General features: G+C 46.3%; 1 long non-coding RNA gene across 1 annotated transcript; it reads right to left on the bottom strand.

Moving 5' to 3' along the window:
- Positions 1-104: 104 nt before the first annotated feature.
- On the bottom strand, positions 105-19,284 carry LOC116554945. Its single transcript, XR_004270328.1, has 2 exons — positions 18,767-19,284; positions 105-729 (listed from the first exon to the last, which is right to left on the bottom strand). It is a non-coding gene; the product is annotated as an uncharacterized LOC116554945 (long non-coding RNA).
- Positions 19,285-19,553: the final 269 nt, after the last annotated feature.

Below are 19,553 nucleotides of genomic sequence, written 5' to 3'. Positions count from 1 at the left end.
TGTGTGTGTAGATAGGTAGTTTGGTGGGGAAGGTAGGGGGAGAGGCAGAGAGAGAGGGACAGGATATTAACACTAAGTGAACTGGGTGCCAGGTATCCAGGAACTCTATTATCCTTGCAATTTTATTGTATGTCTGAAAGTGAATTAAAATTTAAAACAAACTTCAGAAAAATAATGTTGCTATTACAAGTGGAAAACCAGTATCACTTGGTATAAATTGGAGATAATTCTAAAATAAAGCAATGCCGGCACTTTTGCTAGACACATTCGTCCGCTAGAGTCTGAGTCTAGGACCTGCGTGTTCTTGGTACTGTGTGGAGGTGGGTGAGGGTGAGAGAGGTGGGTGTTAGAGACATCCTTGAGCCAGCCCGACACATTCTCCTTGCTGTCACGAGAAGGACCGGTGCAGAGCTGAAAATGGCTTTGTTTTCTCACGATGTGATTTGGTGATCTTCAGAGTCCTGTCCTATGGCTTCAAGGTCAGGAATGTTCGTTTCGTGGAAGCTTAACAGACGCTCTCTGGGCCAGTTCCAACATGGAGCCCTGGCTCTGGGAGAGAGAACAGGGTCCCTGCCCTCAGGAAGCTCACAGCTTGGGCAGTCATGGGTCCTGGGATAAAAGAGCTTGCTTCTCTGGATCCCAAAGTTCCTGGAGTCCCAGGGATGCAGAGGAGTGATTCAAGGCCAGCGGGTACCCCAGGAGCAGACACACAGCATTTGCAGCTTGGAGCTGACGAAGATGAAAGAACATCATCAGTGTGGGAGAATGAGGTGTCAGGACCCGGCCCCCAGCCTTTCCCTGGGCAGCCGGATGCCCTCGTCCATTACGTGTTTGCTCTGTTTCCTCCGGCTACCTGCTTCCCCTTCTGCTTCCTTCCAACCGCCAATGAGCTTTCCTACCCATCTTTTCTCAGGGTGTATTTCATTTTTTTAATTAACATTTTATTTCAGAACCGCTTTAGACTTACAGAAAAATTGCCTAGTAATTTCCTCCACCCCATACTCAGTTTTCATACTGTTGACATCTTACATTAGCACGGTACATTGATCACAATTAATGGACCCATATTCGTTCACGATTATTCACTGAAGTCCACATGTTCTTTGGATTGCAGATTGCTTCAGGGTTTTTTTGCTTTGTTTCTTTGTTGGTTGGTTGTTTTTTTGTTTTGTTTTGTTTCAGAGACAGAGTCTCACTCTGATCCCCAGGCTGGAGTACAGTGGCACAATCACAGCTCCCTGCAGCCCCGACTTCCCAGGTTCAAGAGACCCTCCCACCTCCTCCCAGGCAGAGGGAATGCAGGCATGCACCACTACACCCAGCTCATTTCTTATGTTTTGCAGAGATGGGGTCTTTTTATGCTGCCCACGGTGGTCTTGAACTCCTGGGCTCAAGCAATCCTCTCACCTCGGCCTCCCAAAATGTTGGCATTACAGGCATGAGCCACTGTGCCCCCCCAGATTGCTTTCGTTTTTATCTAATATGCTTTTGTTTCCAGGATCCCACCCAAGATACCAGATCCCACTGAATCATCGTGTCGCCTTAAGCTCCCCTTGGCCGTGACAGTTTCTCAGACTCTGTTTTTCATAACAGCGACAGTTTTGAGAAGTGTCTGCTCAGGTGTTCTGTAAAATGATCCCCAACTGCAATTTGCCCGATGTTTTTCTCATGCTTAGATTTGGGTTGCAGGTTTGGGGGAGAAAGGCTGCAGAGGTCAAGTGCTGTTCTCATTGCGTCGCTTCAAGGGTCCCTGCCATCAACATGACTTGTCACTGTGGACATCAGCCTGATGGCCGGGCTTTCTCCGCTGCACAGCTACTCTCTTCCACACTGTCCCCTCTGCAAGGAGGTCACTATGCACAGCTAACACGTAAGGAATGGGGGCTAGGAGGAGGGAGAAAGCAAAAAAGCAAAAAAAGAAAGAAAAAAGGATTATGCCCAACCTCTTTCGGGGCAGAGCACCTACATGAATTATTTACAAATTTTCTTCATTTATTTATTTATTTATTTTTGAGACGGAGTCTTACTCTGTCACCCAGGCTAGAGTGCAGTGGCACCATCTCAGCTCACTGCAGCCTCCGCCTCCTGAGTTCAAGCGAGTCTCCTACCTCAGCCTCCCTAGTAGATGGGACTACAGGCCTACATCACCATGCCCGGCTAATTTTTGTATTTTTAGTACAGACAGTGTTTTGCCACGTTGGCCAGGCTGGTCTCGAGCTTTGGACCTCAAGTGATCCACCTACCTCGGCCTCCCAGAGTGCTGGGATTACAGGCGTGAGCCACTGCACCTGGCCTACTTTCTTTTACTTATTCTGTCTTCCATTTATATCAGTATGGGCTCACGGATATTTACTTGGATTAGAGTCCAGCACCATTTTGTGACTCAAGCTATTCCAGGTTTGACCACTGGTAACTCGTTCCACGGGCTCCTGGGACAGTTTCACAGACCCCCAGTGTTGTGGGTTCCATTGATCATGTAGATTTTCTGGCACTTACAAGACGCTCCAGGCTTTTAAAAGGGAGGAAATTCTTTTTAAAAGGAAGAAAATGCTACAATGTAGATGAACTTTGAAGACATCATGCGAGGTGAAATAAAGACAAATACTATATGACTTTACTTACAGGAGGTATTTAGGATAATTAAAATCATAGAGACAGAAAGTAGAATGGTGGTTGCCGGGGCTGGAGAGCGAGGCTTGGGGTATTCGTGTTTAAGGAATACACAGTTTCAGTTTTGCCAGATGCAAAGAGTTCTGGAGACAGAGGATGGTGATGATTGCACATTATGCATGCATTTAATACCATTGAATAGCACACTTCAAAATGGTTACGATGGGCTGGGCTCCGTGGCTCGCGCCTGTAATCTCAACACTTTGGAAGGCCGAGGCGGGTGGATCACTTGAGGTCAGGGGTTCGAGAACACCCTGACCAACATGGTTGAAATCCCATCCCTACCAAAAATACAAAAATTATCTGGGAGTGGTGGCACACACCTGTAACCCCACCTACTCGGTAGGCTGAGGCAGGAGAATTGCTTGAACCCGGGAGGCGGAGGTTGCAGTGAGCTGAGATCATGCCACTGCACTCCAGCACCTGGGCGGCAGAGTGAGACTCTGTCTGAAAGAAAAAAAAATGGTTATGATGGGCCAGGCATGGTGGCTCATACCTGGAACCCCAGAACTTTGGTAGGCCAAGATAGGAGGATCACTTGAGCCCAGGAGTTTGAGGCTACAGTGAGCTGTGATCACACTACTGCATTCTAGCCTGGGCAACAGAGCAAGATCCTGTCTCAAAAAAAAAAAAAAAAGGAAAAGAAAAGGTAAACATGAGCTCACACTAATGCCACCAAATCTAAACCATTACACATGGATTATTCTAGATTTTTCTTATTGATCCATAACCTCCTACTCCAACAGTAAGAAACTGGCTCCCGCCACCTGCCAATCATTTCCTTAATTGTTTGATTCCATACATCATGTTTCTATCTCATACGTTTCCTACTTTCTCCCCAAGATTATAAGTTCCTCAAAGGCAAGGCCTGGGCTTGGTTTTGTTCTTTCTGCCCTCTCTCCTCCAACCCAACACCCAGCAGAATGTCTTTAAAACAGTAGACCTAATACTTTATAAGTATCTACCTGGATAGACGCTCTGCTCATCTCTGGGGATGCAAAGACAGGCAAGACATGGCACTAGCTGTCTGGTGGATCCCAGTGCCGACAAATATTTGTTGAACACTAAATGCAGTGGAATGACAAGTCATGCCCATCCCCCACAGAGAACCCCCAGGAAGGAGAGGCAGACTGAAACGCCAGCTCTGTGCAGGCAGGGATTTGTGCTGGCTGTGGTCACTACTGTAATCCCAGCACCCTGAAAAGGGTCTGGCACATAATACATGCTTAATAAACGTTTGAGGAAGGCAAGGGCAGCTCTCCATTTACATGAGTGACTTTCAGATTCCTTGCACTTACGTTCCCCAGACATAAACTCCCCTAAATGTCCCCTTCTATGCAGAATCTGAACCACTCACATCTGCAGGTGAATGAACACTGGGGCTATCACTGCCTGCACCCACCCTCCTAGACGCCTTTGCCTGTGCAGTTATTTTGACACCTGGTAAAGTATTACTCTACAAAGGTGGATGGAACATGGAAGCAAAGGGCCAATTCCAGTAAGAGATTAGACCTCACTAATCTAATACTGTTAGGGCACGGTAGAGACATCTGGTCCACTGCTCTGGGAAACTCTCAGGAAACTGTCTGCCTTGCCACCCTGTAGCATGATTCTTCCCTGCTGCAGGGAAGAATGACATGAAGAGGCCCTGACTGGCTTCATCTCAGGTTCACCAGGCATAGGCACCCTTCAAAAAATTGATTCCACAGCTTTTATGCAGTATAGGAGGCTCTTCAGTTAATTGTCTCTCTTTGTTTAAGAAGTAGGTGGCTGGGCACTGTCTTACACCTGTAATCTCAGCACTTTGGGAGGCTGAGGCGAGCAGATCACCCGAGGTCCAGAGTTCAAGACCAGCCTGACCAACATGGAGAAACCCCATCTTTACTAAAAATACAAAATTAGCGGCCAGGCGCAGTGGCTCACGCCTGTAATCCCAGCACTTTGGGAGGAAGAGGTGAGCAGATCACAAGGTCAAGAGATTGAGACCATCCTGGCCAACATGGTGAAACCGTGTCTCTACTAAAAATACAAAAATTAGCCAGGCTTGGTGGCACATGCCTGTGGTCCCAGCTACTCAGGAGGCTGAGGCGAAGAATCGCTTGAACCCGGGAGGCAGAGGTTGCAGTGAGCCAAGATTGCACCACTGCACTCCAGCCTGGCAACAGAGCAAGACTCCGTCTTAAAATAAATAAATAAATTAGCGAGACGTGGTGGCGCATGCCTACAATCCCAGCTACTCAGGAGGCTGAGGCAGGAGAATCGCTTGAACCTGGAAGCGGAGGTTGCGGTGAGCCAAGATCATGCCATTGCACTCCAGCCTGGGTAGCAAGAGCAAAACTCCACCCCACCCCAAAAAAAAAAAAGTAGGCTTGCTGTTCCTTTGACGGATGTTTCTATAAATAGGCTATGCTGCAACCAGCACATCTGTGTCCTACAAGGTTTTTAAAGAATTGTAAAAGGGCTGGGCGTGGTGGCTCACGCTGGTAATCCCAGCACTTCGGAAGCCTAAGGCAGGAAGCTCGCTTGAGCCCAGGAGTTTGAGACCAGCCTGCCAACAAAGCAAGAAACCCAATCGCTACAACAAATTTCTAAAACCAAGCCAGGCATGGCGGCACATGGCAGTAATCCCATCTGCTCGGGAGGCTGAGGTGGGAGGATTACTTGAGCCTGGGAGGTGGAGGATGCAGTGAGCCGTCTTCATCATTCCAGCCTGGGTGACTCAGCCAGACCCTGTCTTAATAACAACAACAACGAAGTTATAAGTGAATGTCACTGTCATCCCTCATTTCTGCCCCAATCTGAAACACCGAAAGAGCTCGGCCTTGTGGCTCTCAGGACTCCTGCCCCCAGCATCAGCTCCCTCTACCCCACCCCACCCAGGCATCACACCCTGAATCAGACCCAGGTTTTCTGAAGGTCCCAGACACGACGCTGGGTTGTCCTTCTCCAGGCTGCAGGAGCCCAGGCTGTACCTGTGCGGGCGAGAGACCCCACTCTCCTGCGTACAGCCCTGCCTGAGCTGTGAGCGACAGCTCTGAATACGGAACTCCCTCAGCACATCGCTTTTTAATTAAGCAAGATGAAAAGATGAGACATAATTAGAAAGCAAGCCTTTGGGGCACGGTGGTAGGAGTCATAATATGATATTCCAAAGGCAGAAAAAAAAAAATGTTTCTGTATGATCTGCTGAGAACGAATGTTACTCCTTCTCTCATTCCTGTTTTCATTCAATTTGCAAACATTTATTCCATTCCTACTCCAACGGCGCCTCTTCCTCCCCTTCCACATGCTTGCTTTGCACCAGGCATTTTCCATACATCGTTGCGCTGAATCCTAACAACCGTCTGTGGTCGTTACTGTTATTATCCCTGTAGCTTAGGCAACAAACGGCTAGCAGCAGAAGCAGAGCTCACGCCCGGATCCGAGGAGTCAGAGGTCTGGGCTCCGCCAGTACACACTGTGGTCCCCCGGGCCTCAGCTGGGTTGGACGCCAGACGCTGAGCAGGCTTTTCTCCGGGGATGTTCTCACACTGGCCTTGGCCCCTAGAGGAGGGAGGAGACAACGGACCCCTCCCATACATCAATTCAAGGACAACCGATTTTTCTCTAAGAGGAAGACACCCACACGAAAACCGGAAGGCAGAGTGCCATACGATAAGTTTATCAGCACCATCTCACCAGCCGCCCCCTCCCCAGGGTCTTGATCAATGGGACACAGAGCGCCTCCAGTCTGAGAGGCTTCCTTGGGTGGGTGGTGGGACTGCAAAGTGGGCCTTTGGCAGTGCCTACAAGGGCAACATGAGGTTGCCCGTTGGCCCATTACCCAGGTAATCTGGCCCTCCCTTCCAGAGCAACTGAGAAATGCATGGGTGGGCAGAGCCTCAAGTCCACCAGATAATAGGCCATAACGTGATCTCTCTTGTCACCAGAAATCACTGCCAAGTTTCCAAGCCAGGAAAAGAGCAACATTCATCAGGCCTGTTCCACGCACCCGCCTACGATCCTCTCGCTGGAGGCAGAGCTGAGTCTCACCATGTGCCTGCAAAGTCCAGGACCATTCCCCCACTTTGGAGAGGAGGAAATTGACACTCAGAGGGCTTCAGCCATAAGCCCACAAGCCACACAGCCAGTGCCAGAGCTGAGACCTGAGTCCTGCCTCTTGAGCTCAAAGGTTAAGGTCTCAGACTGGTACCCTGGGGAACAAATTTGACCTATGGATGTGCTTTTTGAAGCCAGTGTTTTAGAATTTCCTTTGGAATGGCTTGCCAACATTTGAAAATCAGGAGATTTCATATAGAATTCCAGATTCTTGGTTTCTTTTGAAAAATTGGAAATTCTGGCCACCCTGGGCCTAAAATCTTCACAGGAAGCTGTAATCAGCTGGCCTGGAGCCAGGTAGAGGCTGCCCTCCCAGGTGGGTTTGGGATCCTGTTGGTACTGGGTTTGTCACCCCTGCCCTCCTGCTCATGGCCTCTCCCCGCCAACAAAAGCCAGCTCAAGGAGACACAGAGTATGCCTGGTATCCTAGCCGACTATGCTGGGGGAGACCCTGAATGCCCAGCTTTCCCCCTGGCAAAGACCACACTGCACAGCCCATTGGAGTGGGTTGGGGGGTTGCACAGCGTCCTCCCAGGCATCTGGAGCACCAGAGCGTACAGGTGTGGCCGGTCCCCGGTCGGCCTGTAACTCGCCTGGCACTTCCCAGGGCATCCTGCAAGGCCTGCACAAGAGATGAGCTTTTCAAAGACAAGGACGGGGAGCATGAAAGCCCAACGCGCTTCCCGGATCCTGCCCAAGCCTGGCACCGGGGGAGGCTGGATAAGCTTCTAGCCCCTCTGTGCCTGGCCTTCCCTGGGGCTTCCGTGGGGTCTGGGAAGTTTGTGGGCTTGGAATGGGCCAGGATTGGCCTCCGGGGATGTTGGTCGATATCTGTAAATGGACAGATGGATCAGTACAAACCTTTGTCTGTTCATCACAAACACTGACATCAACGGATGCTGGGAAAAGCCCCTTTGAAATCACTGCCAACCCATGCAGGTGCAGGAAATTCTGCTGTAAGCACCTCGCTCCTTTGCATTAAAAGAGTTGCCTCTTCAAGGCTCATTTTTAAAAGCAGGCACTCCTGGGAAGTATCAGCCATTAATACCTGAGTATGAATTGCTTTCCCAGACTTAAGTTTTTAGAAAACTCAGAGACCGCTTACCCCAAACAGTGCTTTTTTTTTTTTTTTTTTTTTTTTTTTTTTCCTGATTTGTCCACAGTAAGGAGCAGAGCAGGAGCCACAAGGAGGCTTTCCTGAGTCTGTGGTCTGGGGCAGTGGGTGGCAAGCTCTTCCCATAAATGGTCAGATCATAAATATGTCAGGATTCGCTGGCCACACAGTCTCTGTTGCAACTTCTCAACTCTGTTTTCAACTCTGTTTTAACTCTGCTAAAAGCAGCCCCACGAGAAGAAATGAATGCGGCTGGGCTCCCATCAAACTATCCATGGATGCCAAGATTTGAATTTCATATAATTTGTATGTGTCACGAAATATTACTCTCTTTCCTTTTTCCCAACCATTTAAAAATGTCAAAGCCACACTTGCCTTGTGGGCAGTACAGACCAGGCACAGGGCCACGCGGTGCTTCCCTCTGGGCCAGCGGAATGGCTTCAAGAAAGCCGCACTGCAGGCACTCGAACATTGTAAAGCTGTTTTCTAAAATGGTTTGCCATAACTTGGACGCAGCAGGATGTGATTCATATATCACATCCAATGTCATACTTCAATACTGACATTTTAAAACTTATGTCATCCTTTAAATAAACCTAGTGGAATACAACATTGCTGCCTACCATCATCCATTTTAAAAATATATGAGTATGTCTTTCTTGAGCAGCTAGTAAGTGCCGTTACACCATTCCTTTTTTCTCCTTGGGCTCTGATTCCACCCCTTCCACATAATCTTATCCTAATATGTTATCATGCTTTGAAGTCCTATAGTAATCATCCTTTGATTCTTTTTTTTTTTTTTTTTTTTGAGAGAGTCTTGTTCTGTCAACCAGGCTGGAGTGCAGTGGCACCATCTCGGCTCACCGAAACCTCTGCCTCCCAGGTTCAAGCGATTCTCCTCCCTCAGCCTCCAGAGCAGCTGGGATTATAGGCGCACACCACCACACCCAGCTGATTTTTTTGTATTTTCAGGAGAGATGGAGTTTCACCATGTTGGTCAGGCTGGTCTGAAACTCCTGACCTCAGGTGATCCACCTGCCTTGGCCTCCCAAAGTACTGAGATTACAGGCATGAGCCGCCATGCCCAGTGCCCTTTGATTCTTTGAAACAAAATGTACATAAATTAAAATACTAAAACTTTATTATTTCCTGTGATCATAAGGCTCTGATGAAATTATTTTTCCTCTAGATTGTATTGTCATCATGATTATTAGTCACACACAAAACAAAATAGCATGGGTACTACAAATTTTGATGCTATTTATTATATCAATATCAATGATGATTAGCCACAGAAAGCTAAATGTTACTGGAAAGCTTTCTGAATGGGGTGTTTAGGCTTTTCCCTCTCAGTTAACATACCCGGAGATGGATATTATTTGTTGCTAGGATAAGACATCCTGTTTTCGTTTTTACAGATGTGACCCCCGAATCCATGGAGCCAGGAGGAATTTGTGATAGTGAATTTTTCCAACTCCGTCCAAGTTGGAGGCCAAAAATGTCACGATGCAATCTAGAGTCAAATTATTTTTTAATTTTTAAAATGCTGTTGAAGGCCAGGCGAGGTGGCTCACACGTGTAATCCCAGCACTTCGGGAGGCCGAGGCAGGTGGATTACCTGAAGTCAGGAGCTCAAGACCAGCCTGGCCAACATGGTGAAACCCTGTCTCTACTAAAAACAAAAAAATTAGCTGAGTGTGGTGGTGGGCACCTGTAATTCCAGCTACTTGGGAGGCTGAGGCGGGAGAATTGCTTGAACCCGGGAGGCAGAGGTTGTAGTGAGCTGAGATTTTATCACTGCACTCCAGCCTGGGCAACACATCAAGAGTCTATCTCAAAATAAGTAAATAAATAATAAAATGATGTTGAAGATAAATATTAAAAGCCATCTGACCTGCAAAATGATTTATTGCCTATCTTAGTTCCAATGCCGACACCTCAAACTGTCCCTCGACTGCCCCAGAAGTTTTTTCACCCGCTAGGATCCAGGATGGGTTAGGCCTGCATCTTTTTAGCGAAGTAGAAGAGCAGTTGAGAAAGGCAGCCGGGGAAGACAAACGGATGGATGCACTGGTGAGGAGGAAGGAAGTCCAGAAGAAAGCTGACTTGGAAGTCCACTCCCCTCCAGACTACCCACACCCCTTTCCATCTGAAGATCACCAGCCTAGAGCAAAGCTGGAGAAAGACAGACACTCTGTGATGAAAACGGCAAAAGCATTCTGCAAGAACAACGCCATCCAAACCCCACACTAAGACACTCAACCAAGCTCTAGCAAAGCTTCTCGCAGCCTCAGGCCACCCGCCTAGGACAACCCAGCCCTGCTTTGCACTCCGGTGTGGAAAAGCTCCGGGATGCCGAAAGAAAGAATCGTTTCCTCCAGCCAACACGTGAGGATGGACATTTCTTTAAAAACTTACAGTTGTAAATCCTCTCTCTCTCCCTGTGAGTCGTATGTGCCTCCTACAGCCCAGACATGTCTTTCTCAAGACTTGAGACCATTTCTTTGAAATGGCATCATCAGCAAGGACAGGGCCTGTCCCAGCCCCTGAGGGAGGGCAGGAACCTGACTCTGATAGAGGTCAGTTGGTCTACACAGCTGGCCTCATCACGCTGACATGTAGTTTTTCACTTCTCTGACGCTGAGCGAGCCCTGCCTCACTCCTCCCTACTCCCTCATTCTCCCTTAAAAACACAGGGCACAGAGGGAACCCAGTCAGAGGGCGCCCAAGACGGGTGTTATGGCTCACACCTACAATCTCAGCCAACGCAGGAGTATCCCTTGAGCTCAGGAGTTTGAGACCAGCCTGGCAACATAGGGAGACTTCTGTCTCTACACTTTTTTTTTTTAATTAGCTAGGTGTGGTGGTGTGCACCTATGGTCCCAGCTACTTGGGAGGCTGAGGCAGGAGGATTACCTGACCCTAGGAGGTTGAGGCTGCAGTGAGCTATGATCGCACCACCGCACTCCATCCTGGGCAAGAGAGGAAGACTCTGTCTCAAAAAACAAACGCCCAGTTACCTCTGTACAAATTGATGTTGAGCTTGGTTTACAGTAGGGCCTCTTCCCTACTATCGAAGCTATCGCTGAATAAAATCTGTCTTTACCACTTTTAACCAGGGCCAATTTTGTTTATCTTTGATCATGTAATATCCCCTCTCCCTGGCACACGGATGATCAATTACAGCAGGACTCTCAATCCAGATAGGGTGGGAGGATCCTTTCTCCAGGGTGCTCACGGCGATTTCTTCACTGAACACAGAGGCCACCAGACCACAAGGACATAGAGCTGCCCTCCTGGACAAGATAAAACAGAAGCTGCCCCTGCTCCCAGAGAAGCCCCTTCCCTCGGGAGTGTCTCCCCTTCCTTGGTGTGCTCTTCACAGAGGATATATTTCCCGGTGCTGTGGGGAGCCCAGGTCAGATGCCTAGGCAGGACAGACTAAATTCCTTCAAAACTGAGGGAAGTGCCTCCTGTTGTGGAAAAGAAGAAACCAGACCTTGGCAGGGCCCAGTGGCTAATGCCTGTAATCCCAGCACTTTGGGAGGCTCAGGCGGGAGGATCACTTGAGGCCAGAAGTTTGAGAACAGCATGGTCAACATGGCAAAACTCCGTCTCTACCAAAAATACAAAAATTAGCCCAGCATGGTGGTGGGCGCCTGTAATCCCAGCTACTCAAGAGGCTGAGGCAGGAGAATCGCTTGAACCTGGGAGGCGGAGGTGGCAATGAGCCAAGATCGTGCCGCTGGACTCCAGCCTGGGTGACAGAATGAGACTCTGTCTCAAAAATAAAATAAAATTTAATTTAAAGAAAAAGAAAACCTTAACATTTTGGAGCGTTAAGTTTTCTCCATAAGGCCCACCTAAGGTGCAGATCATACTACATAGCAAAAGTGGGAGGGGCCGGGTTAGCAGACTTCCCCAAGGCCACTGAAGCCAGTCAGAGGCCACTTGTCCTCTCCCACTTCAAACAGCCCTGTTGGTTATAAACACTGCGTGGCCTGACAGATGGCCAGCAGAAGGTGACCCCAAGTCCCTTGGCAGTACCAATCGGTTCACCTGGGTAGACACTAAAAGCCAGCAGCCCAAAGGTAGTTCTGGGCATGGGAAGTCAATATGAAGCTGTATATGGTGGGAATGCAGGCTGAGGCTCTTTCGAAACCGAGAAGTGCCCCTCACCCCTGGAGATAGAAAGCTGTCTTGTGGTGGACTGTGGAAATCCCAAGGCTCAGAGCCCTTCCCAGGGCATGGCAGGGAAAATGCAGGGAGTGTTTGATGACAATGCTGGGGACATGGACTCCTGGCTCCTAAGGAGCCCCATGCAGCTCCTTCGAGGCCTCTGGAGTGACAAGGGCGTAATTCAGGTGCCAGGGCTCAGGCCTCCGGGACCCTCCAGGCTAAGAAAGTTGATCATTCTAGACCCCTCACCATTCTATTTAAAGCTCAAGACAAAGAGAAGGCAGGAAGGGACGTGCTCAAGGCAAACCACCTCCCAGCAGCACCGGGAGACCGCGCCTGGGGAGGGGGGGCCCAGAGGCCTCAGAAACGTCTGCGAGAGAGGGGGGGCCCAGAGGCCTCAGAAACGTCTGCGAGAGAGCCCCGCACTGCATGGGGCCGAGTGGTGCTGAGTATGGGAAATGGAGGACATCCTCAAAGGCTATCAACCAGAGATGGTGTCGTTGCTTAGACACACCCACAGCCACAGCGGTGTGCTCTGCGGACAATGAAGCAGAGCTCAATTTGTTGGCTTGGAGAGGTGATCCCAGCACATTATTATTGAGTTAAAAAAAAATTTACAACAGCACTGATAGTAAGATCCCATTTATGTAAAGTTCTCTCTCTCTCTCTCTTTCTCTCTCTCTCTCTCTCTCACAGACACACACACACACACACACACACACACACACACACCCTGGTATAGGAAAAGTCAGGAAACAGCATCAGGGCCAGCTTCACATGCAGGGCCCCAAGATTGGTTTAACACTCTGCTGCCACCATCTTAATTTGTAATTCTATAGCTGGCCCTGCACGGAATAAGCTCGCTTAAAAAAATCAACATTGATGAGAGATAATTTACATACAATAAAATACACCCATTTTAAGTGGACAACTGGATGAGTTTTGACAAATATCCATGCAACCACCTAAATTCAGGTCTAGAGCCTCTCCTCGCCCCAGCAAGTGCCTCCTGCCTCCCGCCCCAACCCCACGAAACCACCATCACTGACACTGTCACTACAGCTTACTGTTGTCATTTCCAGAATATGACAAAAATGAAATTGAACACTGTGCACTCTTGTTTCTGCCTTCTTCCCCCACTGTCGTGTTCTGGAAGTCCGTGTGGTGTGATCAGTGTTTGTTTCCTTTTGCACTGTAGGGAAATGTGGATATACATGTAGATGTTCATACACCACCATTCGCCCCTTTCTCCATTAGTGGACATCCGGGTAGTTTCCAGTTTGAGGCTGTGAACGAGCAGTGCTGATGTGAGTTTTTGTGTACACGCTGTCTAGCGACACATGCTTTCGCTTCTCTTGGGCAAACACCTAGGAGTGGGATTGCTGTGTTGTATGGTAGGTGTGTGTTTAATTGCCTAAGAAACTGCCAAATTTTTTCCAAAATGTTTGCACCATGTTTAGATAAACAGCACATTACATTTTGAATACTATGTGCAGTATGTTTTTCTGCAACTTCCAGTGTAACAGACACAGTTCAGAGTATCCCTAAATTCTGGAAACAAGGGTCAAAGAGTGATTATTTATTGTATTTTGCTCAGATTAACAATTGGACCCATTGCTTCAAATGTAGAAGTACTACACCTGAAAAAGTGTCTAGCAGTTAAAGAAAATCACATTGAGCACAGGGTTTGGAGGTTTAACAAATGAATGTTTTAAAACAAGTTTATCCTACGTTTCCTGAATTTGGGGCCAACCCAAGCCTGGAAAAATGAACAGGAAGATCGTCTCAATGTGTTACACATTTTATAATGGCAGTCATGGTTAACTTCTCAGCTTGAAAAGCTACATTTATTTGTTGCAGAAAATTTAGAAAATACACATAAGAATAAAAATATAGATCCTACTCATCAGTTATTTTCTCCTGTGTGTTTTGCTAGGTACTTGTGTGTGTTTGATATTACTCATATTTTTAATCTCACATTAACTTCCTAAAATATCTCCTTATTTACAAAAGCATTACTCTCTCATAGCAAAATTTTAAAAAGAAAATATTAATGATTTAAAATTAAAAATTGAACTAAGAGCCTCCTCCCCAAAGTTAACAACCTGCTTTTCATCCTTCCAGACGGTTTTTTACATGGGTTCAGTCCTTGATATATGTATATGTGTATGAACATTGTGTGTTTTTGAACCCATATACTTTTAAATTTATATCATTTTATATCATATTTTTACCTAGTAATATGCATTAAATATTCTTAGAAAAAAGTTTTGAATATCTACATAACACTCCACTGTATAAGTGCACCTTAATTTATTAAACCCTTACTCAAATGTTAAAGCTCTTGGTTGAGTCTTTTGTGTGTGCCTATGTGTGTGCCCGTGTGTGTGTGTGTGTGTGCGTGTGTGTGTATGTGTGTATGTGCAGCAATGTTGTGATAAGCATTTTTGTCGGTAAAATTTGGCCACATCTCTAATTCAATGCTTAGGATAAAGTCTTAGAGCTAGAATTTCTAGATCAAATTATACATCATATTAATAATCTTAAAAAACTATTATCAAATTGTTTCCAAAACATGTTAACCAATTTACCCCTCAACTGGTCAAAATTCAGTTTAACCGTTTTAAATGCTTTAACTTTTAGAGTGAAAAGTTATGTCTCACTGTTGATCTCATTGACATGCTGGTGATTGCGAGGGAGCTCAGCGGGTTGTTTTTTATATGCTTACTAGCCTTTTAAAAATTGCTTTCCTTTTGTGAATTGCTTACATTTTAACCTATTTTTTCATTGGGTTTAATCTTTTTCTTATGGAAATATAAAAGTATTGAATATATTTTTGAATTTCCAGCATTTATAACAGCGCATCAACCATTATGAGCACTTAGTGTTAAATGAAGGAATATATGCAAGAGCTAGTAATCACTTTTTATATTACAAACATGTGCTGTTAGTTTGCAAATAAATAGCTTAAAATTTTGCTCATTTTTTTAAATTTAAAATAGAATTTTAAAAGCTATTTCTATTTTTCTTCTGTAGCTTCCTTCATATTCTATGTCTGGTAAATTTTTCCTTCATACTTAAATCAGATAAACTTTGGCCTATATTATCTTCTCATTCTATTTTGATAAAATACTTAAATCTTAATATCTAGAAGGGCAAACTTCGTTTCATCACACCTATTTTTCAAAAAGCTCTTGGTAATTCTCTCCAGCTGATCTTTTAGGTAACTTCAAAATTACTTGAATCACCCCACCACACACATACAAATACCATTTGGATTTAGGGAGAACTGCCTTCAACCTATAAGTGACGATACTTGGTCTCTCTGTCCCTCATGTCCCTGGGATCTTTGTTGGAGTACGCTGGAAGGGATGCCAAGGTCACGAAGTCAATATTAAACGATACACACAGCACCCAGAACTCTGCACCAGACTCCAGCTTGCCAGCCGTGCTCATAGATGATTCATTAATTACTAAGTATTTTTAAAACACAGTCACCAAGTCCATGAGATTGGGGTCAAAATAGGCATTGTCTTGTGCTTCAGGTTGGAATATAAATTGAGAGACAGCTTTTAAAAGCAACTGGAAAATGAGTACCGAGGGCTTTAACAATGCCTGCGCTTTTGACCAGGAGACCCACATTTAGGAACGGCCAAGAAAGCAGCGTGAACAAACATATATGCACAAAGATATCCTCTACTATATAAGGAAAAACTAGAATGAGGTGTCTAACATCAAGGAAACCCATTTGGCACATTCCCATATATAGATCTAAGAGAATTTCGTGCAGTTTTCAGAAGTGATTCTTCTAAATCCCAGCAAGATGTACAGCAAACAAACCTAGCGGCTGCCCACGATACTCTGGATGGTAGATTTGGATGAGAGTCTTCTTTTCTTTTTAGTTTTTAAAATAGTTTTCCAAGTTTTGTGCCATAAACAGGTATTTCCTTGATAATTTATTGAAACCTGTTTTAAATGAGCAATTTACATGTTTAAAAATTAATATAACTTTTTGTTATAACAAATCCACACTCATAGAAAGGAAAAAAGGAACAAGGCTAAACACTGCATGAAGTCTGTAAAGAAGAAAGTAAAAATAATCCGAAATCCTGCCTCCTGGAGGTAACCAGCTCTGTACATACACATACCTACATATAGACAAACACACAGAGACACACACATGTTGTTCTGTAAATTACTTTTCCTCATCAGTATGTCATGGACATCCTTCCACAGCAATAAAAGACCATCGACCTCATTCTTTTTTAATGGTCCATGTTAAAATATTTCCACCCATACATCTTGTCACACTGATGTACCATTATTTATTTAACCAATGTTCTATTGATGCACCTGAGGTCGTTTGCAACATTTCACTTAGTCATTAACATACCAATCAATGATCTGGACTGCGGGGGTCAGCCTCTGCTGTAGAGTTAATTCTACTATGAATTCACTATTCAGGTCAGGGCGTCAGTTTCGTCCTTTGTAAGAGGACATGGCGATTCCTGAGATGCCTCCAGCTGTAGCACTCTCTCATTTCTTGCAGTAGCAGCTGGTTTCTTAAGAATATGAAGTGCTCAGTGTAATTGAGAGCAATCTGCACAGCTAAGAATAGTGATCCTCTCTGAAATGATACTGTGGGAGCCCCCAAATCACCACCAGACTTCAACAGTACATATTTCCTGATCTGCAGGGTGACTGGAAGATGGCTTCTGATGACAACTTGGGCTACAACCATGCCGGAATGCAGCTCTGTCTTCAGCCAGGCCAGGAGCATTCAAAGCAGCATAACTGTGCAGCCATCTGCCTTTCTCCCAGTGGTCGAGTGCTCTTTTTTTACACACTGCTCTTAGAGTTCTGCCCACTTTCTTCACCTGCATTTTCCCTAAAACCTCAAACATACATATTAGGAGGCCTTGAGCTCTGTGTTTGCTCTGCAGCAAATCTCTGAATAATCCACCTGCTATCAGCATCACAGCCCTGATAAATGCTCCTAATGGACCTCTTCCCAGCAAAGAGCTTTTGATGTTGTATAGCAAGCACGAGAGTGAGATTCAACCAGGCAGACTGGCTTTATCTAACCACAGCAGCAACAAACCTAAACTGGGCACCGACTACGTGCCAGGGCACACTTTTGTGCATCACTTCATTTCTGAAGACTGGCCAGTTTCTGAAGGCAGTTAGGGAAAACCCTTGTTGAGAATTCCAGCTTTAAAAAGTGCCTCTGACTCCAGATATAAATCCCCACCGTGACAGTAATCACACCTAGCAGCTTATATCTTTCCCAAGTATTCACTTGCTTCGGCCTTGAAGAACTGCTTTCACTGACTTGTGCTTTGGGGCAGACCTTCAGGCATTGAGGGATTTTGCAGGAAACAACATCATGAAACTTGCTGTTTGTTGTTCAAAGAGATGATAAGAATATATTTTGAGACAGTAGAGAGGGCCCTGAAGCTTCTGGGTTGGCCTCTTTGCTTTGGCCACCAGGAAGCTCAGAATCAAACCAGTGTCCCACCACCTATAATATGTACACACCTTTTGATATAATGCATCACATGGATAACTTTTCACCCATGTTTTCCTATCACCCAGATTTTTCTGGGTTATTTTTCATCCTGTTCCGTTTTGTATACCATTGCCTCATACCCATGGTGAATGGGAAGGGAAATAAAGAGATGTTACAAGTCAGAGACAGGACAAAAGACTGGCCCTCTAACTCCCAGCCCTTTCCCCAGCTTTGATGATTGGGCCGCCTGAGGAGGGGGAGTCACTTTGATGGGCTGATCCAAGTCACCCCCAGTCATTGCAACTTCACAACAAAGCGCACCGTGGGCCCTTCCCACATCTTCTTCAACCACCCCACATTGTGTTCTTACCCATCAAAACAGCTGATCTTTTCCCTGCCCACCAGGTGAAGGTGACAAAGTCAGTAAAATCAAAATCACCCTTGAAGGGCCACCTCCTATGGTTCCTAACTTAGATCCTAATTTAGAACTCTAAAGGAGTGGCCTCCCAGGTTCTAAGGTGACTGAGAGAAAGCCTGAATTTAAAAGCAAAACCCAAAACGCCCTCTACCCACTAAGTCCCCATACTGCTGCAGGGCACAGGCAAGAAGTCTGCATCGAGTACACGTCTGCACCAAACTGCACAAGCATCACCTTCTTTCTGGTCATTAAGCTTTGGTGCTTGTCACCTCGCTGCCCGGCCCGCCCTCCCTTCTGATCTATCCACCCCGGTGCGGCTGTGAACCCTGCCTCCTCCAGGAAGCATTCCCTGACCCATTCATTCAGGTCTTCGCTCTGTTTCTACCTATTGCTAGCTCAGCACAATTCATCAGGTAACTGCTTCCAATCCTGCCCCGTCCCCCCACCCTCCTTCCTAGCTGCTACCTTAGCTAAAGCCACGAGGATGCCTGTTCTTGAAGCACCAGTCCAGTTTCCAGTGAGATCACAGAAAGCTACCTGCTTGGCTACACGCCGCGTTTCCTTCTTAACTAAAGTTCAGCCAAAGCTGTCATTAAGACCTGGCCTTAGCCAAGAAGCGATGGTGAATTCCCCATGCTGCAGCATCTTGTAAATGGTTCAGATGAGGATAAACCCCAACACCCAACCCAGCATCACAAAACAACAGTTCGAAAGAAACACCCAAAACAATGTGTATCGATATTTACTGCACTTGTACCCGTGACCTTGAGTTAGCTACCTTGTCTCCCGAGAATTTCTTTTCTGGTGGAAGGTAGGTCGTCACGGTGCCCAGCTCACACTACTAAGTAGCTGCTTACTTCCCTGCTCTGTTTCACTTTCCTCATCCCACTGCGTTGTTGTGAGTCTACGTGAGCTAAGGCATGAAAAGTGCTTAGAATGGAGCCAGCACGCTTCAAAGGCCGGCGACTATTAGTGATACAATTATTGAATCATTGTGACAATGTTGGCACAGTGCCTGGCATTCAGTAGGCACTTGATAAACCCTGGCTGCTGAGGCTGCGTGCTTCTGACTAACTTCTAAGATTTCAAAGCCGTTTACATGTATTTTTCACACACGGTCAACTGAATTCTGTGGTCTTCGTTCAGCTACACAGTCTCACCACTGTGGGAAGAGGACTCTTTTTTTTTATTTTGTAATGAAGCCATGCTTTGGGTGGCAAATCATAAGTTTAGTTTGCTTTTCTTCGTTTTCCTTCTTAAAATTTAATTTAATTTAATGTTGAAACAGGATGTCAGTCTGTCACCCAGGCTGGAGTCTAGTGGCATGACCCTGGCTCCCAACAGCCTCTGCCTCCCGGGCTCGGGTGATTCTCCCACCTCAGCTGCCCGTGGAGCTGGAAATACAGGCACGGGCCATCGTGCCTGGGTAATTTTTGTATTTTTTGTAGAAATGGGGTTTTGTCATGTTGCCAGGCTGATCTTGAACTTGTGGGCTCAAGCAATCTGCCTGCCTCCGCCTCCCAAAGTGCTGAGATGACAGGTGTGAGCCACTGCGCCGGGCCTTT

Source organism: Sapajus apella, unplaced genomic scaffold (assembly GCF_009761245.1).
Source record: "Sapajus apella isolate SASKATOON/1434 unplaced genomic scaffold, GSC_monkey_1.0 scaffold14, whole genome shotgun sequence".
Taxonomy (NCBI): Eukaryota; Metazoa; Chordata; class Mammalia; order Primates; family Cebidae; genus Sapajus; species Sapajus apella.
Note: the sequence above shows the minus strand (reverse complement) of the source record. Positions and strands in the feature narration are given on the sequence as shown.